At 40.0% G+C, this 22,809-nt stretch overlaps 1 protein-coding gene across 6 annotated transcripts in view; it reads left to right on the forward strand.

Annotated features, from left to right (window-relative positions):
• Positions 1-22,809, forward strand: part of ELFN2 (extracellular leucine rich repeat and fibronectin type III domain containing 2) — a 217,573-nt gene that overhangs the window by 20,449 nt on the left and 174,315 nt on the right. The window contains exon 2 of one of the 6 annotated variants that reach the window (XM_060777002.2): positions 22,036-22,124. The exons of the other annotated variants lie outside the window; for them this stretch is intronic. The gene's annotated coding sequence lies outside the window, so the exon portion shown is untranslated. The remainder of the gene's footprint in view (positions 1-22,035; positions 22,125-22,809) is intronic. 6 annotated transcript variants of the gene reach the window in all.

Raw genomic sequence — 22,809 nt, forward strand, 5'->3', positions numbered from 1 at the left:
CACAAATACCCAATATACCCAAATTTGAATACTGGTGAGGTTGGGGCAGGGATTGGTTTTGTCATTTGAGAGTTTTAGTTGCTGGGATTTAGAGTTCACCTACAATCAATGAGCATGCTGAACCCCACCAACGATAGAATTGGGCCAAACTTCCCACACAGAACCTCCATGACCAACAGAAAATACTGTGTTTTCTGTTAGCTGTTGCTATTTTGCTTTCCTTCCCTCCTACCCTAATTCCAGAATCTGTTACAGTGGGGGATATCAGGATTAGCCTAGGCCAGTGGTTCTCAACCTGAGGTGCCCAGATGTTTTTGGCCTCCAACTCCCAGAAATCCTAACAGCTGGTAAACTGGCTGGGATTTCTGTGAGTTTTAGGCCAAAAACATAAGGGCCAGTTGAGAACCACTGGCCTAGGAGAAAAGAGAGATACAAATGCTGATGGTGGTGGTAGTGATGTTGAGAGTGTTGAAAATAATTTTTTGTGGTTACAAAAATTCAGTTTCCCATAGTGGCCATGCAAACTTGGGGGTGTTGTAGTCTAGAAAGGTAATATTTCCCAAGCTCTGTTGGGAATGTTTGGTTGGTGTGATATCAAAGGAAAAACACTCTGTGAGTGTTTAGTTTGGGATAGATCAGTTGGTGAGAATGCCCTCTTATGATGTTTCCTATTCTTCATACTGCCACCACTGTTCTATCTATCTGGCATCACTATTCATTTATCTATTTTATTTGTTGGTCACTGTTTCTGCCATAAGATAGTGAAAGCAATGTAAACAGAGTGCCTGTGTGCCCTACTTAACAGAGGGCAGGCATATTATGGAAAGTATATATTGTTCAAAACTGACGTAAATATGCAGAATCATGAGAACAGAGAGCCAGCAGGTCACGGATGTTTCTCATCAAGAGTTAGCATATGAACCAATGGGATTTTGGCCTGCATCAATAGGAGCATAGTGTCTAGATCTAAGGAAGTAATGCTACCCCTCTATTCTGCTTTGGTTAGACCACATCTGGAATATTGTGTCCAATTCTGGGCACCACAATTCAAGAGAGATATTGACAAGCTGGAATGTGTCCAGAGGAGGGCGACTAAAATGATCAAGGGTCTGGAGAACAAGCCCTATGAGGAGCGGCTTAGGGAACTGGGCATGTTTAGCCTGAAGAAGAGAAGGCTGAGAGGAGATATGATAGCCATGTATAAATATGTGAGAGGAAGCCACAGGGAGGAGGGAGCAAGCTTGTTTTCTGCTTCCTTGGAGACTAGGACGCGGAACAATGGCTTCAAACTACAAGAGAGGAGATTCCATCTGAACATTAGGAAGAACTTCCTGACTGTGAGAGCCGTTCAGCAGTGGAACTCTCTGCCCCGGAGTGTGGTGGAGGCTCCTTCTTTGGAAGCTTTTAAGCAGAGGCTGGATGGCCATTTGTCAGGGGTGATTTGAATGCAATATTCCTGCTTCTTGGCAGGGGGTTGGACTGGATGGCCCATGAGGTCTCTTCCAACTCTTTGATTCTATGATTCTATGAACCACAAACTCAACAGGTACAAGGCGCTGAAGGCTACCAGTTTCCCATATTCTAATTGTTTAAACCTAAAGATCTTTTGGGTCTGCATATGAAGCTGGTAAATCAACTATAATGAAGGAATCAACTGAAATAAAAGTATTCTCACATCTGCACCAGCTGAATTAAAAAAAAGCTTGCTTTTATATTCTGTTATTATGTTGTTGTTTTATTCTGATTCATGCTGTTGTTTTATGTATTTTAATGAGTTATATTTTCATTATGTTGATCGGGCTTATCCCCATGTAAGCCACCCAAGTCCCCTTGGGGAGATGGAGGTGGGGTGCAAAAATAAAGTAGTAGTAGTAATAGGTGTTTTTTAAATTATTATTATTATTATTGTTATTATTATTATTGTTATTATTATTAAAGCTATTATGTTCCCATTTTATTGAGATCATGCTGTACTTGCCTCCCATATAAAGATTAGGGACAAAGAGCCTCTCAGAAAAAAAAAAAAGAACTAAAGTAGTTGAATACACAGGGATTCAAATCCAGCCTGAATGGATGGAGCACTCGTATCAATCTTGCTTTCTCACACATTCTATCTTTTCATCCTTATATCGAGTTCTTTCCATCCTGAATATATTTTGGTTGTGCTATATGGCATATAGCAGGACTATGACACTTCCAGGTGTTTTGGACAACAATCTGTTACCAGGGGTTAAATTGGCTGAGGTTTCTTGAAGTTGAAGCTCAGAACATCTGGGGAGCCAAAGGTTTGTGGTACACAGCTTCTCTGCCATAGAGTTCAACTCAGCCATGTTAAATTCTGAGCCCATTGTCGCTCTTTTCAGTTTCTGGGTCTCTGGGTAAGAGAGAGATGTGCGTTGACAGCTCTTGTACTTTCAATGTCCGGCTGCATCCCAGGTCAGCTGAATTGCAGTAAACCATGCTTTGGTGTGTTAAAGTAAGCAAACAATCCTGCACCAAAGCATGTGGAAAGATTGTCACTAGTCTAGAAACATATATACAAGCTCACACAATCCATTGGGTGGATAAGACAACTTTACATACTATAGCAAGGTGAATGTGCCTATCTTTGCCACCTCCCCCAGCAGGTGCACACCTGTATCTTTGATGGGATTTTTCTCGTCTTCTGCTTCTCATCTGATATGATTCCAGTCTTATGTCAACATGGCTCTGAAAAGCCAATATGTTTCTGCCATTTCCGCTTGGTTTTCTTTTTTCATGTTAAATTTTTTTGTTATAGAGTTGCAGGATTAATGGTTTGAAAGTAGTGCTAAGATGACCTTTGTCTACTGTGTTGCAGCCCTCCCTGTTTCTCTCTATAGAGAAAGAATATGTCTGGGAGGGTGAGAGTGAGATTTGTGTTTTTTTAAGCCCAGGGCCTAAATTCATTTGTTACTGAATCTATTGAATCAAGAGGCTTTATAAAAATTTAAACCTGGCAAGTCCCTGTTGATTTACTGGATCTACTCTAGTAGAGAATAACAACTGGAATTAAGCCAGAGCATTTATCTGAGCTAGGCCTAAAGCTTTGCTGAGGGAATTTTATATGGCCCTGAGTGATTTTGGAACCCTAGCCTCTCATTTTGTTACCATGATTATGCTTTAGAGTGTTGTGTGGTTTTTGGGCTGTATGGCAGTGTCATGGCAGCATTTTCTCCTGATGTTTTGCCTGCATCTGTGGCTGGCATCTTCAGAGGACTTTCTGAAGATGCCAGTCAGAGATGCAGATGAAACATTAGGAGAGAATGCTGCTAGAACACGGCCACACAGCCCAAAAACCATATAACACTCCAGTGATTCCTGCCATGAAAGTCTCCAACAATGAATATTCTTTCATCTATGTGCTTTTTATGAACTTGAAAAACTAGATGATAGAACTTCCTCCCCAAAAAAGGCCTTGGTTTGGGAAATTTTAGAAAGGGAAGACGTCTCTGTCTTAAATCACTGAGGAAATTAATAATTATTGTTGCACAGCAGAAAGTTCATCAGTCCTGGATAGGCGTTCATCGGTCCTGTGCCAATAAAATGCAAGAGCTGTAAAATGTCTAAATTACTCAGTGTTCCATGTTACAAATCCCATGAGTTAAAGCCCAGCTGTCATGTTTTTCCTGATTGTGATACTTACATAAATGTGAGTTTAAGTGAGAACAGTGTCAGTGTTTCAATGACGTAATGTAAGAATGTGCAGCATGAGTGGGGAGCTCATTCAGCTGTTGGCAGAAAAGAAGAACAGAGAATTATTTTGGTGGCTGCTCCCAGGCTTTGGGACTCCCATTCCCCTGGAGAGGTCAGGGACTCCCTCCTTACAGTCCTTCTGCCAGAAAGCAAAAACTTTCCTGTTCCAAAATGCTTGTATGAATTTATCACAATGTTTTTAATTATTACTGTTTTGCTGATTTTGACCTTTTTTGGCTTAAAATTCTGCATACACAGTTGTTGTCAAGATACACGTGTCCAACAAGCATAATTCTTAGTTGATTGCTAATTTCACTTTTTCTATATCCCATCAACCTTATGTCCTTTTTATAGCCATTAGGAAGGTTGAGAGACACTGCTTTAAATGATTTTGTTTCAAAGAGTGATAATTCTATGAATTGTTTGGTTGAATCTATGCATTTTAACGGTAGTTTGTTTTAATTTTTATAAGCCAGCTTATGTATTAGTATTTGGGGATGAAGTGAGATATAGATGAACAAACAGCAGTGGCAATAACAGTGGAAAACAGAAATGAAGATCTGAGCTCTGCTCTTGCAGCCCATGTGAAGTTTGTGTCAAGGACAGCATTACAGCAAATCCAGTAGAGGAAGGAGATGTGATGGCAGTGAAACTCTTTCTGGTTTGGGAAAAGCACATCTGTCTTTGAAACACCTAAGCTGAAGGAAGCGAATACAGGATCAAATGCTTATAAGCTCCATGCAGAAAACTGTGAAGTGGGGTTTGCTAGAAGTGGCTAAAGAAATGTACAGCAGTGTTATCAATGAGTGTGAAAGCCATAGCTGTTGGCTGGGATTCTTCAGGCTTGTAGATGTTGTTAGACACATGTTTCCTATTGAAATGAATGACAAACTGGCCAGCTTTGAAAGCTGCAAGCAAGAGCTTAGAAAAGATTAGGGGGCCTGAGTATGCTTGCATGTATCATTGCCTCAATGCATCTTATCAATTTTCCAGCTTCCATTTTTCATTAGGTATTCAAGTCATAAACATCATCCTTCCCCTGCCCCCATGGCTTCACCTGGCCCTGTCTCCATTTGTGTCTCCATAAAACCAACTGTTTTTATATAGCAGTGTTTCTTAATCTGGAGGTCAGGACCCCTTGGGAGGGGCCACAAGGGGGTGTCAGAGAGGTCGCAGTATTTTCTGTTGGCCATGGAGGTTCTGTGTGGGAAATTTGGCCCAATTCTATCATTGGTGGGGTTCAGGATGCTCTTTGATTGTAGATATACTCTAAATCCCAGCAATGACAACTCCCAAACATCAAGCCCCCCCCCCCAAAAAAAAACTCCACCAGTGTTCAAATTTGGGAATATTGAGTATTCATGCCAAGTTTGGCCCAGATCCATCAATGTTTGAGTCCACAGTGCTTTCTGGATGTAGGCAAACTACAACTCCAAAACTCAAGGCCAATGCCCACCAAACCATTCTAGTATTTTGTATTGGTCATAGGGGTTGATGTGCCAGGTTTGTTTAAACTCCATCATTTTGTGGAGTTCAGCTATGCTTTTTGTTTGTAGGATAACTATAAATCCCAGCAACTACAACTCCCAAGTGACAAAATCAATACCCTCTCCCCCAACCCTACCAGTATTCAAATTTGGGCGTATTGGGTATTTGTGTCAAATTTGGTCCAGGGAATGAAAATACATCCTGCATTTTGGATAGTTATATTATGATTCATAACAGTAGCAAAATTACAGTTATGAAGTAGCAACAAAAATAATTTTATGGTTGGGGGTCACCACATCATAAGGAACTGTATTAAGGGGTCACAGCATTAGGAAGTTTGAGAACCACTGCTCTATAATTTCATGATCTTCTGATTGACTGGACCAGTTCTTCTAGCCAGATATGCTTCTACTAGCCCTTCCCAGATCTACTTATGCAAAGGGTTCCTTTTAATATTCTTAATATTCTTTCTGCATTTAACACTGTATTTAGACCAAGATGAAAGTATACACATAAGAATCCTCATGGTACCCATAGGCCTAGAGTAGTAATGGAACACATCATGTGCTTACTTAGAAGGCAAGACCCTGGAGAAGTGGTATGAGATAGAAGTGCAATCAGTGACTGCCCAGAAATCAGAGATAAGACTTTTTGGGAAGGGTGGTGGGGAGTTGGGGCCAAACTCACTGAATAGTGAACCCATCCCAGGCTTTATTTAGAACTATAATTGAGTGATCCAAAGTGTTGAAACTAGGTTGGGGATAGACCTTACACTGTGTGGATCTCTTTAAAAATTCAGACTAAAACCTAGAGTGCACTCACTGGCTGTTGACATGAAAGTAGAATAATAGAATCATAGAGTTGGAAGACACCTCATGGGTCATCCAGTCCAACCCCTACCAAAAGGCAGGAAAATCACATTTTTAGCACCCCCTACAGATGGCCATCCAGCCTTTGTTTAAAAGCCTCCAAAGAAAGAGCCTCCATCACAATCTGGGGCAGAGAGTTCCATTGCTGAACAGCTCTCACACTCAGGAAGTTCTTCCTAATGTTCAGGTGGATTCTCCTTTCATGTAGTTTGAAGCCATTGTTCCGCATCCTAGTTTCCACGACAGCAGAAAACAAGCTTGCTCCCTCTTCCCTATGACTTCCCCTCACATATTTATACATAGCCATCATGTCTCCTCTCAGCCTTCTGTTCTTCAGGCTAAACATGCCCAGCTCTTCAAACCGCTCCTCATAGGGCTTGTTCTCCAGACGCTTGATTATTTTAGTTGCTCTCCTCTGGGCACATTCCAGCTTGTCAACATCTCCCTACAGTATTCCAGATGTGGTCTGACCAAGACAGAATAGAGCGGTAGTATGACGTCCCTGGATCTAGACACTATACTCCCATTTATGCAGGTCAAAATCCCATTGGCTTTTTTTTTTTTTTTTGCTGCCACATGACATTGTTGGCTCATGTTTAACTTGTTGTACATGAGGACTCCAAGATCTTTTTCACACGTAGTGCTGTTGAGCGAGGCAGGAAAAACACCAGTAGTTTCCATAGTCAGTTTAGCATCGACAAGCAGGCAATGTTGTATTTTCCCTTTTCTGTCCTTCATTGGCCATCATAGGTGCACATGTCTTCGGACATTTGAAGCAGTTGCCATTTTAGTACTATGTATGTATACCTGTAATAATTATACATGGCTATAGTTTTCGAAGCAGAGCAGTTTCACAAATGTAATTTGTTTTAAAAAAGAGTTCTTGTAATACAAAGGAAAGGACTGTAGCAGACCTTACTTCTGAGTAAAAGGTTGTAAGTCCCATCCCTTTTACCTGAGAGTGCCTCATCTCTAGTCTTGTCGATTTCTCAAAGAGACTTAATTAACCTGATCTAATCAGTTGTAACAACCCATTCCAGTCAGTTTCATAACTCAGATAGAAATCTTCCCGGCTTGATTTTCCTTGATTCCTAATTGCCTCTGAAAATAGAAAGGTACAGCAAGTGCTGGAGAAAGGAGGAGGGGAAATCTTTCACATATCACCCACCTTCTCCACAGTAGCTCCTTCCACTGTGCCTCAGGATATTGTTTTCCTGTCTATACCTGTAAAGAGGCTTCATAGCTATTCCTCTCCTTCCTTTTTAAAAAAAGCACATTCTAGAGTCAAATGAGCTTCCATGGGAATATGGGAGAGTTATCTCTGTATGGTGGAGTCACCTGCGTACATAAATCTAGTATGGCTATTGTATTTTAAAAATCTTATCTGGAAAATCCTTGGGAGATTCAGAATAAAACACCTATGTGGTGATACTGAGAAATTTTTCTTAAAGACTGATGACTGACAGGTCAGAACCAGACACATTTTCTCATCATGCCCACTTGGATTTTTCTTCTGTCCAGCTATTGTCTTGAGTCCTTTTAGTCCTTGTAGTGTTGGATCTATTCCTCAGTAGAGAAAGGAGAATTCCCATCCTTTAAAAACATTCTGAAAATCTTAATATAATTTCTATGCCTTGTAATTTATTTTCTTGATATCTAAATGCACTCCTTTTATCCATTCTGGTAAATTCTTATAAGCACAGGATTTTTAAAGAGTTATCTCTGTATGCACAAACTAAGCAAATTGCACAATATCAAATTATGAAGGGGTTCCACAAAAATAATTAAAAATTGGAATATGTAGTGATAATAGATCAGAATAAACATTAGTCAGCAGGATGGGCTTTTTAAAATTGATATACTCTATTGCTTCAGTAGGGGCTGTCGTGGCACAGCAGGTAAATGGCTAAGTTGCAGAACTTGCTGATTGGAAGATCGGTGGTTCGAATCCGCAGATGGGGTGAGCTCCCATTGTTAGCCCCAGCTTCTGCTAACCTAAAACATGCAAATGTGAGTACATCAATAGGTACCACTTCAGCGGGAAGGTAACGACGCTCCATTCAGTCATGCCAGCCACATGACCTAGGAGGTGTCTACGGACAATGCCGGCTCTGGCTTAGAAATGGAAATGAGCACCACCCCTGGGAGTTGGACACTACTAGACCTTTACCTTCACCTTATCGCTTCTGTATGCAAATAAACTCTGAGTATTCCTTACCTGAGAAAACCCTATGAAATTAATGGGATTGCAAAAAGTTGACAGGTGACACACTCATTTTCATCTGGCAATGAGAGACACGTAGAATGTGTGGAACAAGGATTGCACAGCAAAAAGGCCACAAAAACGGGTACATGTATATCTCATAACTTCATGAGATGCTTCAATGCATGAACTGTGTATTTTTTTAAAATCAGATTTATATCCCATTTTTCCCCATAAGGGACCCAGAATGATGTGCAACCTACATTAAAACACGCCATCTAAAACATTTTGAAATAATAAAAAAGCATTAAATACAAGCTACTTAAAATATTAGTTCAGAATAACTAAAAGCACATTAACACTTATCTACTATACTACCCTAAGTCATATTTAATCATGCTTAACTGTTATGATGGGTCAAGGCTGTGATTTTTATCCAGTCTTGAGATACTTAGTTGTTTAAAGTTTTCATTAGCATATTCTTGTGGATTTCCCACTTCTCATGTGGTGAAAATTAACCATGGTAATGCTATCTGGTCTGATTTCCTTGGGATGATAGTTGGATAGACCTTTTTAAAAGAAAATGTATTTACATTTACAGAAATTAAATGAAAGTAGAATACTGGAACAGAATACTACAATTTCCATCCCAACAGTGAATGTCAGTTACATCGTGTCAGAAGCTTAGGTGCCTTCAGGCAGTTCACAGCTTTCTTATTCTGTGCTTGATTCTTCCTAGGCCTGGCCCTACTAGTAGGTCGAGTGAGTTATTGTTCAGATAACAGATAGCAAAGGACAACTGTTGTAAGGCAGAACTTTGTGTTCCATCTGGCACAGTGCACCCCATTGGTAACTCATCAAATAACTTTACTTACAGTAGAAGGATCTTGTCTGGTCACTCGTAAGAGTTTTTAAACTCCTAGTCAAGTTGTACAGGGAGCAAATATGGAGTGGCACATTTTTTTTGCTTGAGGCAGAAACTGTATTGGATTTGCCTGACATTTGCAAAATACAAATCTGTTGTATTTTTTCTGTCATTCACTTTATCTCCATCCACTCTCATCATCTGGAGTGGCATTTTTCCCTAGGAACTGCTGTATTTATCTTTTTCAAAAACACGCATAAGGATTACCAATTATCTCCTCTTACTCCCACTGTGGAAATCTGAACCAACCACCCAGGGTTATTAACTAGCAATCTAACGAATGAGTGATCAGCTGGCAGAAAAGCAATACCAAGGGATAACCAGGAATTGTCTTTGATAAGCATTAGTCCCATCTGAAGTATCTTTATACTGAAAAGCTTCAATGTTGTTTGGGGAATTCATTTTTATTAAGAGCAATTTTGAGTGTTTGTGGGTTTTTTTGGTCACATGAATACAAATGTCTACTTTTTATTTCTTCGTTTCACATTTTATCATTATTCTTCCAGCACCTTTCTTTCATCCCTTTTATTTAAGTGATGGTAAAAGCAAATGATCATTTTAAAATCTGGTTCTTAAAATTGTTTTTGAAACAAGTAAACATTGCAATGAAACTGGGTTGCTGTGAGTTTTCCAAGCTGTGTGGCCTGTTTTAGAAGCATCCTCTCTTGATGTTTCATCTGCATCTACGGCAGGCATCCTCAGAGAGAATGCATCTAGAACATGGCCATACAGCCTAGAAAACTCACAGCAACCCAGTGATTCGAGTCATGAAAGCCTTTGACGACACATTGCAATGAAACATTTATATGTATCTAGATACATTTATAATTGTATAATAATTGTATCTATTGTATCTATAAGAATTGTATAATAATTGTATCTATAAGAATTTAAAAATGTGTCATTGGAATGTTTTATTGTTTTGTTATGTATTGCTTTGGTGAGAAGGGCCATGTGACAAAAAAGAAGTAAATAAATACTTTAAAGGACTTAGCACATTGCACATTTGCAGTGATGATGGTAATTTTCAAATACAGTAGAGTCTTACTTATCCAACATAAATAGACCAGCAGAACATTGGATAAGCAAAAATGTTGGATAATAAGGAGGATTTAAGTAAAAGCCCGTTAAATGTCAAATTACGTTATGATTTTTCAAATTAAGAACCAGAACATCATGTTTTACAACAAAGCAACAGAAAAAGCAGTTCAATACACGGCAGTGGTATGTAGCAATTACTGTATTTACAAATTAAGTACCAAAACATTGCAATGTCTTGAAACAGCCGTGGATCCGAGTGGGAGGGAGACTACGTTGGATAATACAGAATGTTGGATGAGTGAAGGTTGGATAAGCAAGTCTCTACTGTGTCACTAAGTTCATTCTCTATAGCAGGAACCAGGTGTAGACATATTCTAGCATACATCTAGCACCTCTGAATGTCTGTTGGAATACATCAAAACCTGTGCTTTTACTTTACATCACTGTAACTTTGGCTTCATGACTGTTAAACAATGGAAACAATGGCATTATCATTTGATAGTAGTATTAACTTCTGTCCTTGAAAAACTATGACGTTCAATATTGGAAATAAATATCACTATCTACCTTCTAACATTTCAGAAATGGAAACTGAAATGTGTGGCCAAGCAACATGGTCAAGCTGGCAAAATGATTAATGAGGGAGAACATACAAGTTAGGAGAAGCTGCTGTAGTTTGCCATTGCCTGAGCCTGATGGGAAAGGCAAGATTCTGTCTCCTTTTTTACTCTGCCCTTAAGTTAATTGAGTACAAACCTGTACTTTTCCATTTTGAACCAGTTTGCCACAATCGAAGCAAGCTGAGGACAAAAGGGGAAAGTGGTAGAAAGAGGGCTTGGGGCATTTCAACAGTATCTTAAAAAGTGGGTTGAGAGAAGATCAATCAGGACTGTCCCTGCCAAATTGGGACAGTTGGAGGCTATGTTTGCAGAGAACATGAGATAGGATTTGCTTCACATAGCTCCAGGACCTGGAACTTTCTGCCAAGGAAGGAGAATCTGGTTTTCTTTCTCTTGTCTTTCTGCTGGCAATGAAAGACCTTTTTATTTAGGCCAGCCTTTGGACTCTAGGCTGGTCTGCATTTGGAGGATTGGGTGGTTGTCTGACTAGTTGGAAACTAGCCATATCTTGTACTGTTGTGTTTTTATAATTTCCTTTCAGTATAGTTGCTTTTAATGTCATTTCTTTTGGTAGAGAGGTTGATGTACATCTAAGAAAAAAATACATACATGTGTACACATATACTATATATACACACACATAGAGAAATAAACACACACTAAAGGAGAAAAAACATGCTTAGTGCCTATCTCCTGACACCCACATGTGACCTCGAAGCCAGCTGGCCTTTGTGTCTGTTTGTTTTGCCTTTATCCCTATTATGGACAAATAATGAGGATGGGCTCCTCCTGTAATTTTTGAAATCGTAGGTCTTTATCTTGAGCCGCACAAGGTCATGAAAGAACCTTAAGGCACCAACAGCATTTTCTTTGCCTTGAAGCAAGTTAAAAATGTCTCAGCAGGATTAGTTAGAGGGGTGGGGGGAGAATAAAAGAGCGGCAGATTGGGAAAATGGATTTGTTGGGGCTGTAGGAGAGCCAAGCTCAGCATGGCTGCTTACAATCCTCCTCCCAAGAATCATGGACAGCTGGAAATTCCTTGGTGGACAGGCTAGATAATTAAAATGCTAGTAGACCAAAGAGCTTTAGTTAAAATTGGAAAAGTACTGAATCCAAGTTGTAAGTTAAAAGAAGGATGATCTAGCCGGGCAATTAACTTGAGAGGTTTCTGTAACTCTCATGGTCATTTTCAAATATTGCTAAGCATATTGTCTCTAAAACAAGGAATGGGGAGTGTGTGCCCCCATAAGATGATAATTGATTTAATCTCCCAGTATTCCCATAACTCACCATCTTCACAATGTACAGTGGGGATTCATAGGTGTTGTTCTGCTTCAACATCTAGAAGGCTACACATTCCCCATTCATGTTCTCTGTGAGCTTTGTTTGGGTGTGAGGAATGATCGTCCACACATCTTCAGCATCTCAAGGGATAAGGAGGTATTATCACTGGATAGTTCTCTCAAGATCGCCTGATCTACTTTAATGGCTTCCTGGACCAAGTCCAATTAAAAGAGAAAGTGCTTCAAGAAGGGAAGGGTTTTGTCGTTGCCCATTAATAGTTATTGCTCAGACAGTAGTAAGCACACAGTCTTACTCAAAATGTATTGAATTGCTATTGAAGTGATAGTAAATATTTTTAAAAAACTGATATGTACATTTAAATTAACATGTGCTACTTTTTTTGGTAAATCTAGATCAGGCTTGTGCAGACTTCGACCCTCCAGGTATTTTGGACTTCAACTACTGTCTGTTAGGAATTGTGGGAGCTGAAGTCCAAAACCCCCGGAGGGCCGAAGTTTGCCCAAGCCTGATCTAGACTATTTTTTGTTCTTTTTTTATTTGTCTACCCTAATGAGTAAAGGAGAGACAGGTACTTGTGATGGGCACAAGGCAGGGTTCTCTTTCTATGGAAAAAGGCAGGGTTTTGATAATGGTGATGGCGGTTTCAGAGAAAATCACCTTCAAACTAGGAAGGAAAGTTGGAGTTTTGTTAGCCTGTCTAAATAGTCATAAGCCATTTTTAAAGTCATGTTTTCAATTTCTGCCTTTTTATCTGTGCATCTTGATATTCTAGTAGTATTTTGAAGGCACAAACCCAACCAGGAGACTTGGTTGTGTTGTGTTTGGTTTTAATTTTTTTAAAGCATGTTTAAAAGGAGTGTACTGCCTTTTTAAAATACCCACCACTTTCTAAATTCTCCCATAAAAGCGGCAAGAAAAGAATTACACATTACGGCTTGAATTTTCCCTCTGGATTCTGCTTCTGTTCACTTCTATTTTTAGTTTTGCGTTTTTGAGCAGCATGTTCTTTAGTATGCAGTAATAACAACCATTGGTAGTAGTTGCCCATCTAAACGGCTCTTGTCCCTCTATGATAAGGAAGCGGAGAAATTATTCTGTCATCGTCATCATCTCCCTTAGCCAAGAAATGAAGCTTCTGTTGGGAAACAGTGATGAATAGAAAGGAGATTGCAAGGGAATAACAGTTTTGTCACTCCCAGGTCAGAAATTTGCTTTTGTTTATGTTGCTCAGTGGGTGGGAAGTAAGGATTGTATACTCTTTGGTTGCACCTTATTATTAACTTGTAAGATGAACTGGTGGCACTGTGGACCTTGAGTCTGGTTCCTTGATTATTATTTTTTTGTGGTGATATTAAAGAGCTTCATTTTAGGTTGCTGATTATCTGTCCTGCCGATTGAGCCCTAGGCATTCAGATGCTAGGAGAAGAGGCTGGTTGGGGAGATTATTGTTCTTGCAGACAGAATGATTATAGTGTAACTGGGGTAGAATTTATCAGGCCCAACATAACACGTTGGCCATCATAGATGAGCCAAGCAGTATCATGCCCATTTCTTCTTTGGTCCTCTATGCTTTGGCACTTTAATAAACGAGCTTCTTCATGTGTTCCTGTGAACAGCAAAGCTGTGCTGGTGCGTGCCAAGGTGTGAGGCAACACTCCAGAGGTGCCAGAGACATACTTTCATTTCCATACGCTGCACAACTAATTCAGCACTCGCCTCCCCCCACCTCCCAATTTCCTTCCTATGGCTCATGAAACCAAAACACTGAAAACATGGCTCTGGAATTAGGTTCTAAATGTACAGGTATCAGGTGTGAGGTTGCAATGCTCCACTGTTGCTTGTCTAAGCATCCTGCTCCACAATACCTTTGGCTATTTCAGCCTGGATACAGATGGGCATAAAGGCTGATAAGAAAGGTATCTGGGCAGTTCAGCTCATTTCTTTTTTGACTGCAAGGACCAAAATGGATGAGATTGAATGATCTATGATCTGCTCTCCTGCTTTCACCAGAGCTTGGAAAAGATCCTGTTGGCCTGCAAATCCTAAAGTCATCATGGCCAGTGGCCATGCTGCTTAAAACATTTTGGGAATTAGAGTTCAAAATATATTTTTTCAAGCTCTGAATTTCTTTATTTGTTCATGTAATTGTGCATCTTTCTCTGTGTTTTATTTTACTAATTTAAGTCAAAACTTCAATCCCACGCTACTGTTATCCTATTTTCCTCGGAGTAGATAAAATACAGTGGAATAGCCTCTAGAACTCCTGCCATTGTAACACTGAATGGCAGAACTGGCTCAGCCATTTGGCAGATTGGCAAATGCTGTAGGTGGGGCAGAGCAAGCAGCTCTATTTCTGCCATCTGCAGTCAACTAAGCTATCTCATTGTATATCTCCCATGCTAGTCTGTATCATCAAAGTATGTGGGAGGATTTTGTCCTACTGTCTGTATGGTAGTAAGACTGAATAGCCAGTCACCAATCAAGTTAAAATATCCGATCAAGTTGGCTCCTCTTTACATAGGTGAAATAGGAGAATATGACCCAATTTTTTGTGCTTGTCAACAAAAATGAGTGAATGAATGAATAAATGATGTCTTGGAACAACGACACCGGGAGTTCTGATCAAGGGAGTCTTCCATCTTGTCTGTTCTTTGCATTGGTGTCTGGTGACGTTAGAGGTATGGTGAAGTGACTCCATAATTAAGTCCAAACCTTAAGGGAAATACCAAGGTACTTGACCTCTTTTGGGGACATTAAAATAACCTGAATTATTTTTATCCTGTTTTCAAACTCACTTACTTACTTATTTAGGCAATTCCTCATTGTTTGTGCGATGTTTTGGTGGTGGGTCTGTAGGTGATTGTGGAGCCCTATTCTTGACTCACATGTTCTCCTGCAGTGAGAGCATCGGTTTCCAGGTGCCTTCTTCTTGGCACATTTTCCCCTTTCACCCTCTATTCCTGCCTCTTCAAATTCCACAGCATTGCTTGTCACAGCTGACCTCCAGTTAGAGTACTCAAGGGCCAGGACTTCCCAATTTTCGGTGTCTATGTCACAGTTTTTAAGGATAGCTTTAAGCCCATCTTTAAATCTCTTTTCCTGTCCCCCAACATTCCATTTTCAATTCTTGAGTAGAGTAGAGTAGAGTAATTGCTTTGGGAGACAGTGATCGGGCATTTGGACATGGCCAGTCCAGCGGAGTTGATGGCATAGGAGCATTGCTTCAATGCTGGTGGTCTTTGCTTCTTTCAGTATGCTGACATTTGTCTGCTTGTCTTTCCAAGAGATTTGCAGGATATTTCAGAGGCAATGCTGATGGAAACGTTCCAGGAGTTGAGTGTAACATCTGTAGACAGTCCACGTTTCACAGACAGGGTAGGGAAGATAATAGTTTTCAAACACTGTGGGCTCCAGATAAGGGCCTTTCCACATAGCCATATAACCCAGAATATCAATGCAGGAAATCTCACAATATCTGTTTTTAACTGGGTTATCTGTGTCCACACCGCCATATATTCCAGTTCAAGGCAGATATTGTGGGATTTCCTGCCTTGATATTTTGGGTTATATGGCTGCATGGAAAAGCGCTAAATGTGATTTGTTCTTGTCCCTGGTTTCATTACTGACATCATTTTTGTCTTAAGGAACCCATACTCTTACGGGTCCTGTTGCCAAACTGCAAAAGATCAGGCATGTTAGGCAGAGATTTTGTGAAAAACCGCCCTGAGTCCCCCTTTGGGGTTAGAGGGGGCGGGGGGCGGTACAATTATTTGAAATAAATAAATAAATAAATAAATAGGGAAGATTTTGTATTAATAATAGTCATTATTATTTATTTATTTATTTCATACATTTATACCCCATTCTTCTCACCCCACCGGGGGGGGGGGGGGTACTCAGGGCAGCTTCACAACAAATACTCATTTGAGTGCTAACCACAATCATAAAACACATTTAAAAACAGTTCATTAAAATAATTACATTAAAAAAGATTTTATTAAAATCACACCTATTTAAAATCAATGTCTGGGACAGTCCATTGTCATACATATCACACTGAGTCTTATTCCCTATTGGTGCTGCTACTGTTCAAATTCTTGGTCCCATAACCAGGTTTAAGACTAACAAGTCTTTAGTGCCTTTTCCTTAAAAAAGACTGAAAGAATGTCCAATTAAAATCTATAAAAGCTATGAGACAGTAAGTGCACACTTCACCTTACATATTAACGTCTTCTCCAATTTGGTACCCTGCAAATATGCTGAACCACAAATCCTATAGTCCCCTATTCAGTATGACTAGCTTGTAGCCTACCATACCTAGAAGGCAGTTGGGAAGGCTGACCAATTGCTTTTCAAGGGAAACCATCATGTTGATGAAAGCATTCCTTCATGAATGGGAGCAGAACACCATACTGAACTCATTGCCTTGGATAAATCTAAAGGCTTATATAGAAGTGGCTGCTATCTAAGGGAGGAAAGACGGCGAGGAAATAGAACACCGCAGAAAACATCCCTGCGCATTTGTTCCAGTTTCCACATTCCTGTGAGAGATGCCCTTGATTATTAGTAACGTTATCTGGAATACCCAAAGGTATGGAGATGTTTCATTTATTATAGTAAAGCCTGATTGGCTGAGAAAGGTCCAGTATGGGTGGTGGGCTAAAAAGAGGGACAAATGGAAAGGAGCCTTGTGGTAACAGAGAACGAAGGTTAGGAGAGTGTAATTAGCAAAGATGCCAGCAAAGGTTATCAGTTTTAGGCCTGGGAATAAAATCTGAAGGTTCAGTAAAACTTACTTGAAAGAGTATGAAAAGTCTGCCATTTTTGCTTCTGCTTGGATTAAAGTTGGAGGTGGCGTAAACCCCCGTTTATACTTCCTTTGAAGAGATGCTGCCAGGAAATCCAAAGCAGTGGGAAGAAAAGCCCCACTGAACAGAAACACTGTGCAAGCTGGCATGATTCTTAATGTGTTTCCAAGTCTGTTTTGTTGAAAGAGATTGCATAATTTAAAAAGTCTGCATTTCTTTATAAAACAGATGTCAGAAACTCTTAGTCCATTGCATCCACGAAAAGACTAAGCTTTACAGCCCCCGTTTCTCCAGTTAAGTTCCTCTGATGTGTTGCTAGATGAAGAGCTCTGTCTGGAAAAACTGGGGGCTCTGGGGATAAAAATCTACACATTTGTAACCACTGGAGAAATGGGTTCTTAGTATATAGTTTTTTTAAAAAAGACTGTTTCCTGCTTCTTGGCAGGCGGTTGGACTGGATGGCCCATGAGGTCTCTTCCAAGTCTATGATTCTATGGTGCTATTAGGGAAGGTAAATGTCTGATAGGTAGAGTGCTCATATATCATCAGCCTTGGGAATTGCCGATAAAAGATTTTTTTTTACTGTTATTAATGATTTGGATTACTTTTGATTGTGTCCGAGGTTAGTGGGGGCAAACTGTCTCATCCCTATTAATCAAAGAGGATTAACCTTGGTAAGGAGGAACCAAAGGGTCAGTGTGTCTCAGTGGCTGAATTGTCAAAATAAGGTTGTCACAGGGCTGGCCCTATTATTAAGCAGAATGAATATCCTTCCTCAAACAGCAGATGCTGGGTGCATTAGCTACCTTTTTTGGCTGTATTTCCGTGTCATCTGTTCTCTGTTTTTTTTTAAAGGACAGATTTGGGTATTCTACCTAACTGGGCTGCCCTAAACTAATCAACTGCCTTATCTAGGTTGAATGCTATAAAGGTTCAACAACTACTTACAGTAAGTTGGCTTCTATATGTGGCAAATGATAGAAGTGTTCCATCTTGCCTTTGTTGTTAGGTAGTAATATGTTCTGGGTCAGCCTTGGTTTTGAATTAATTAGGAAAAAAATAAAGAGAAACAGGGCTGTTGAGTACAGCACATTCTTCCCTCACCTGGTGCCCTTCAGATATGTTGGACTACAAGTTCCATGGTTTCAGAGATGTTGGGAACTGCAAGTTCTACGAGTTTTCAGTAAGGCAGATATAGCCCAACACATCTGAACATAGTTTCCATAGAGTTTAAATTTTGAAAAGAATGTTGGAAAAATCACCCCCAAAACACTGTGAGCTGGCTATTCTAGAGGTGCAAGGAAGGCCCAAAAGCAGTGGGGATGTTTGTATGGCTCCTTGGAACTTACTTTTTGGGACTGCAGTTCCCAGAATGGCAATTAGCCATGTTGGCTTGCTGATTCTGGGTATTGCAGTCCTTCCAAATAACTTTTCTGACCAGACATGTGGGCAGGCTTTTGGTTGCAAGCTTTTGGGACACTTTCAATGCACAAATTGCACAAAAATGTGTGAACCCCAGAAGGTTAAAGGAGGGAGAATGCTCTTGAAATATTCTTGTCTTTAATGAAATCAAAGTAAATGCTGATAGCTCACCTTGTCAATCTCATTGTCATTCTTCCTGAGGCCAGCAAGGTATAGGAGTCAAGAAGCTTTCATCTTATAACCTGTTTGTTGCACTTAAGAAAACTAGATTGCAAATGGGAGTTGGAGGAAAGTTTAGGACTCTCCTTGCAGCAATGTGCATCCCTCTGAGTCAGTCTTATTCTGCACATTAGCAGTGTGTGAAGTTTTATATGTATTTAGGACAAAGTCTAGAGAAGTTTTTTTTGGATTAAAACTCCCAGAATTAGGGTCCCTTTTCAACTTTGCAAATTTCTTTTTCTTCTCTAAAGGTGGCTCAGGGAAAAATCCTGACTGCTTTATCTGCTCTTCCTCTCTCAGTATGTATGTATAATGTACTTTTTGGGTATGGTGACTCTTTTTTGAAGATGCCTGTTTTACTATAAATATATTCTGCACTAGGTTGCTGTGAGTTTTCCGGGCTGTATGACCATGTTCCAGAAGCATTCTCTCCTGATATTTTGTCCACATCTATGGCAGGCATCCTGTGGGCAAAATGTCAGGAGAGAATGGTTGTGGAACATGGCCATACAGCTTGGAAAACTCACAGCAACCCAATAATTTTGGTCATGAAAGTTTTTGACAACACATATTCTGCACTGTTCTCTTTCCCTTACTGAATTAACTGTTTGTACTGAACTCCACTGATATAAGCTGAAGAAAAAGGGAGAAAATGGTAAAAGGAAAAGAAACTTCAGTATTTTAAAAGCAGCTGAAAGAAGTGGAATAACATGATTAAATGGGATGGTTCCTGGCAGATCGGGACAGTTGGGGAATATGGGACTAACGCTGTTAGTATGTTTAACTGGGACTTGAGCAACATTGAACCTAGCAACTCAGTGATTATTCTTTGGCCTTTTGTCATCTTCAAGTGACTGACATTACAGAGATGTTATGAAAAGAAAGTGGGGAACAAGAGACTCATGAACCATATATACCATTTAGAAGTCCTTTGAGGGAGACCAGGAGATAAATGTGACTAATAAGTACACATTTCCACCTGTCCTCCAGAACTCCCTTCTGCATCCTCAGATTTTTTTTTGATGGGGTACCAAAAGTGCCCAAGATATTTGATTGAGAATGTACCATGCAGTCCTACCTGTGATGCACCACCATGGTTGATGCTAGGGATTGAAATAACAAAGCAGTTCCCCATATAATTTAGCAATTAAGCCACATAGCTGCTTGCACTTTCTTAGCCCAATGTACCCCCTGTTCTCAGTTGGTGTTGCCCTTTGCAACTTCTCTCTCTCTGAAGGGGATTTGCATGTGTGATGCAGGAAGGGCACAGCTTGATTATTTTTAACATTGTGCATTATTATCTCCGTTATTAAGGCAACCTCTGCCTCACACGCTAATTAAGATTCAAGGATGTTAATTTAATCGGGAATTCGGGCCGAGACCACACAGAATCAGCTGGATTAAGTTAACCTCGTGGACTATTTAATGTGTCTCCTAGAGGGACACTTTGGAGTAATGAGAATCCATCTTGAATGGCAATCAGGGACTCGCTCTTGTTTAAGAAGAGGCCCGAAATAGCCGTGCAGGTCATTTGAAATAAACAGGCAGGGAAGTGTGGATGGAAACAGGGGATGGAAGGGTTAGAGAGGCCCCAAAGCATGAATGGGAGAGTTGGGTTGGGAAACGGATTAATTAAAGAAGAGGGGGCTCTTGGTGAGAGGTGAAATGTGTTCAAAGGCCTTTTCAAGCTCATGTTTTGTAACACATTTCAGTTCTCCCCTGGAACTGAAGATACAGAAGCTGGCTGTGTGGTATGAAATGTGTTCAGAAGTAGAGCATGGGAGTGTTACTATTTCTTTGTGGCCTTTGTGACTCACACATGACCATTCATTGGATCATAGATGACTCCCTGAAGAAGCACGGTTAAAGGTAAGTGACCTGTTCTTTAGTGGAATATAACATCCCAAATTGACATTGATTTGGGGAGTTGCAGTCCAAAAAGTAATATTTCCAAGCTCTGGGCAAAAGAGGGAAAAAACAGTAGTAAACTGAAACACAGATTGTGTTATTACCAAAATCTTGACCTCCCTCCTATCTCAAGATAAAATTTTCTCCCTATAGTTAGGTGTTCTATCCCATGAGTAATGAATACATATTTTAAGAATAGTCTGAGCTCCCGTATTAGGCACATTATTGCTATAATTCATGTTTCCTGAACACCAGATCAGTGAATGGCTTGAGTGTTCAGGTGTTACAGGGCTTACCTGGATGTGGTTGGGTTGCCTTTAGGATTAGGTTATTGGAGGTTTGTGGTGCAATATTTTTGCAATTTACAAGGAAAACATAGGTCAGGGCTTTATTATTATCATCATCATCATCATCATCATCATCATTAGAAACACAGCAAGATGAGTCCACAGCAAACAAGATCACTCTGCTGGCTGTTGTATTGCAGTGCCTAAAGACCCTGGCCTGCACTTAAACACAATCGACGCTGTCAAAATTACCATTTACCAGCTGCAAAAGGCCACCTTACTGGGATCTGCATGCATTATTCACTGCTGTATCACACAGTTCTAGACACTTGGGAAGTGTCTGATGTGTGATCCTATTATTATTATTATTATTATTATTATTATTACCCGCTTTATCTCCCCTGAAGTGGCTTTACAGATTAAAACCCCTCTGATAGAATCTTCTTCCTATTTGCTTTATAAAGGAGCTGCCAACGCATTCAGATCCATTCTGAGAGGGATTCGGCTGTCTTTATCATCTTCTGCCTCATCTCCTTCATACTTGAACTTGAAATCTGAATAAGTTGTTTGTTTGTTAACTATTTATTTAAACTATTCATCTATCACAGTGGTTCTCAACTTGGGGTCCCCAGATGTTTTTGGCCTTCAACTCCCAGAAATGCTAACAGCTGGTAAACTGGTTGAGATTTCTGGGAGTTGTAGGCCAAAAACATCTGGGGACCCCAGGTTGAGAACCACTGACTATCAACTCTTAGATCGAGACAGTTAGAACAGCTCCTTTTTGGGCTGCAACTCTCAGTACCTGGGTTGTAGTTTGAAAGAGGATTCAGTCCCCTAAGTACCCCATCTTGCTTTTCCACAGTTATTGGGTTATGAAACTCCTGCGAGGAGGGGCAGAAAGAGGTGGAATATTAAAAAAAAAACATGTACTATAATTATTTTATGTTGTTTTATATGTACTATTTGTGTACCACTTGATATTGTATAATCTCCTAGCAATGCACATGAAAAAATATCTGTAATATGATTTAAGAACAGTATCAAATAATTTAAAGCACTTAATAATAATACATAATTAATACAGGCCAATAATCAACACAGAGAAAGAGAGCTGTGGGACTAATTAACCAGCTGGGGAATGACTAAGTAAACACATAATACTTTCAGCAGCAGTCGTTTGAAGTTGAATACCATTTCTGCCTTTCAGTGCACTGCCTTTTTTGCAGAGTTTCTGCTTTTTGAATTCCAGAAGATGGGTGCCATCACCAAAAAGATCTAATCCTCTAGACTAACTACTGTTAAGGAAAACTCTCAGGTAGGCTCTCCTTCCCTTTCTTTACAAAGTTGACTTTCATAAACTGCACAATTTTTCCACTGACTGATAGTTCTCCAATATCATTGGAAAATAAAATAAAAATTATATTCCTGAACACAAAATTAAACACTGATAAAATAAAATAGAGAAACAGCAAACAGATCTATTTAGTCAGCTAACAAATGTGCATAGTCTAAAATGCCTTGGCAACTTAAGAACATTTTGATCTGGTCCCCCCTAAATATTATGGCCTTAATCCAGCTGGTGCACTCAACTACAGTAGACCCTGTGTATCAGAAAGCTTTCCATAAGTCTTGCTATTCAGCCCAGCAGTTTGTTCAGTGTCTTTTCTAGCTGGAACGAGCAATTAGATTTAGACCAACATTTGCATTCATCTTACCTCCCAACCGGGAAATGCATTCAAGATTTGAAGCCTCACCCCCGAAATGTCCTTGGCCTTTGTGGGGGGAAAAGCACACTGTACCACTCATTCTGATGGAAGTCAGGGAATGGAGAGTCTGAGAATATGTGTTAAGAGTTCAGAGTTGAGCAGATCTCTATAAGTTGCTGGACCTCAACTCCCAGCACCTGTAGCCAGCATAGCCAATGGAGACGGATGCTGAGCATTGCAGTCCAATAACATATGAAAGGCCACACAGTTCCCACTCCTGATCTAAATGCATAG

The sequence above is a fragment of the Anolis sagrei genome, chromosome 5 (assembly GCF_037176765.1).
Source record: "Anolis sagrei isolate rAnoSag1 chromosome 5, rAnoSag1.mat, whole genome shotgun sequence".
NCBI classification, from domain to species: domain Eukaryota; kingdom Metazoa; phylum Chordata; class Lepidosauria; order Squamata; family Dactyloidae; genus Anolis; species Anolis sagrei.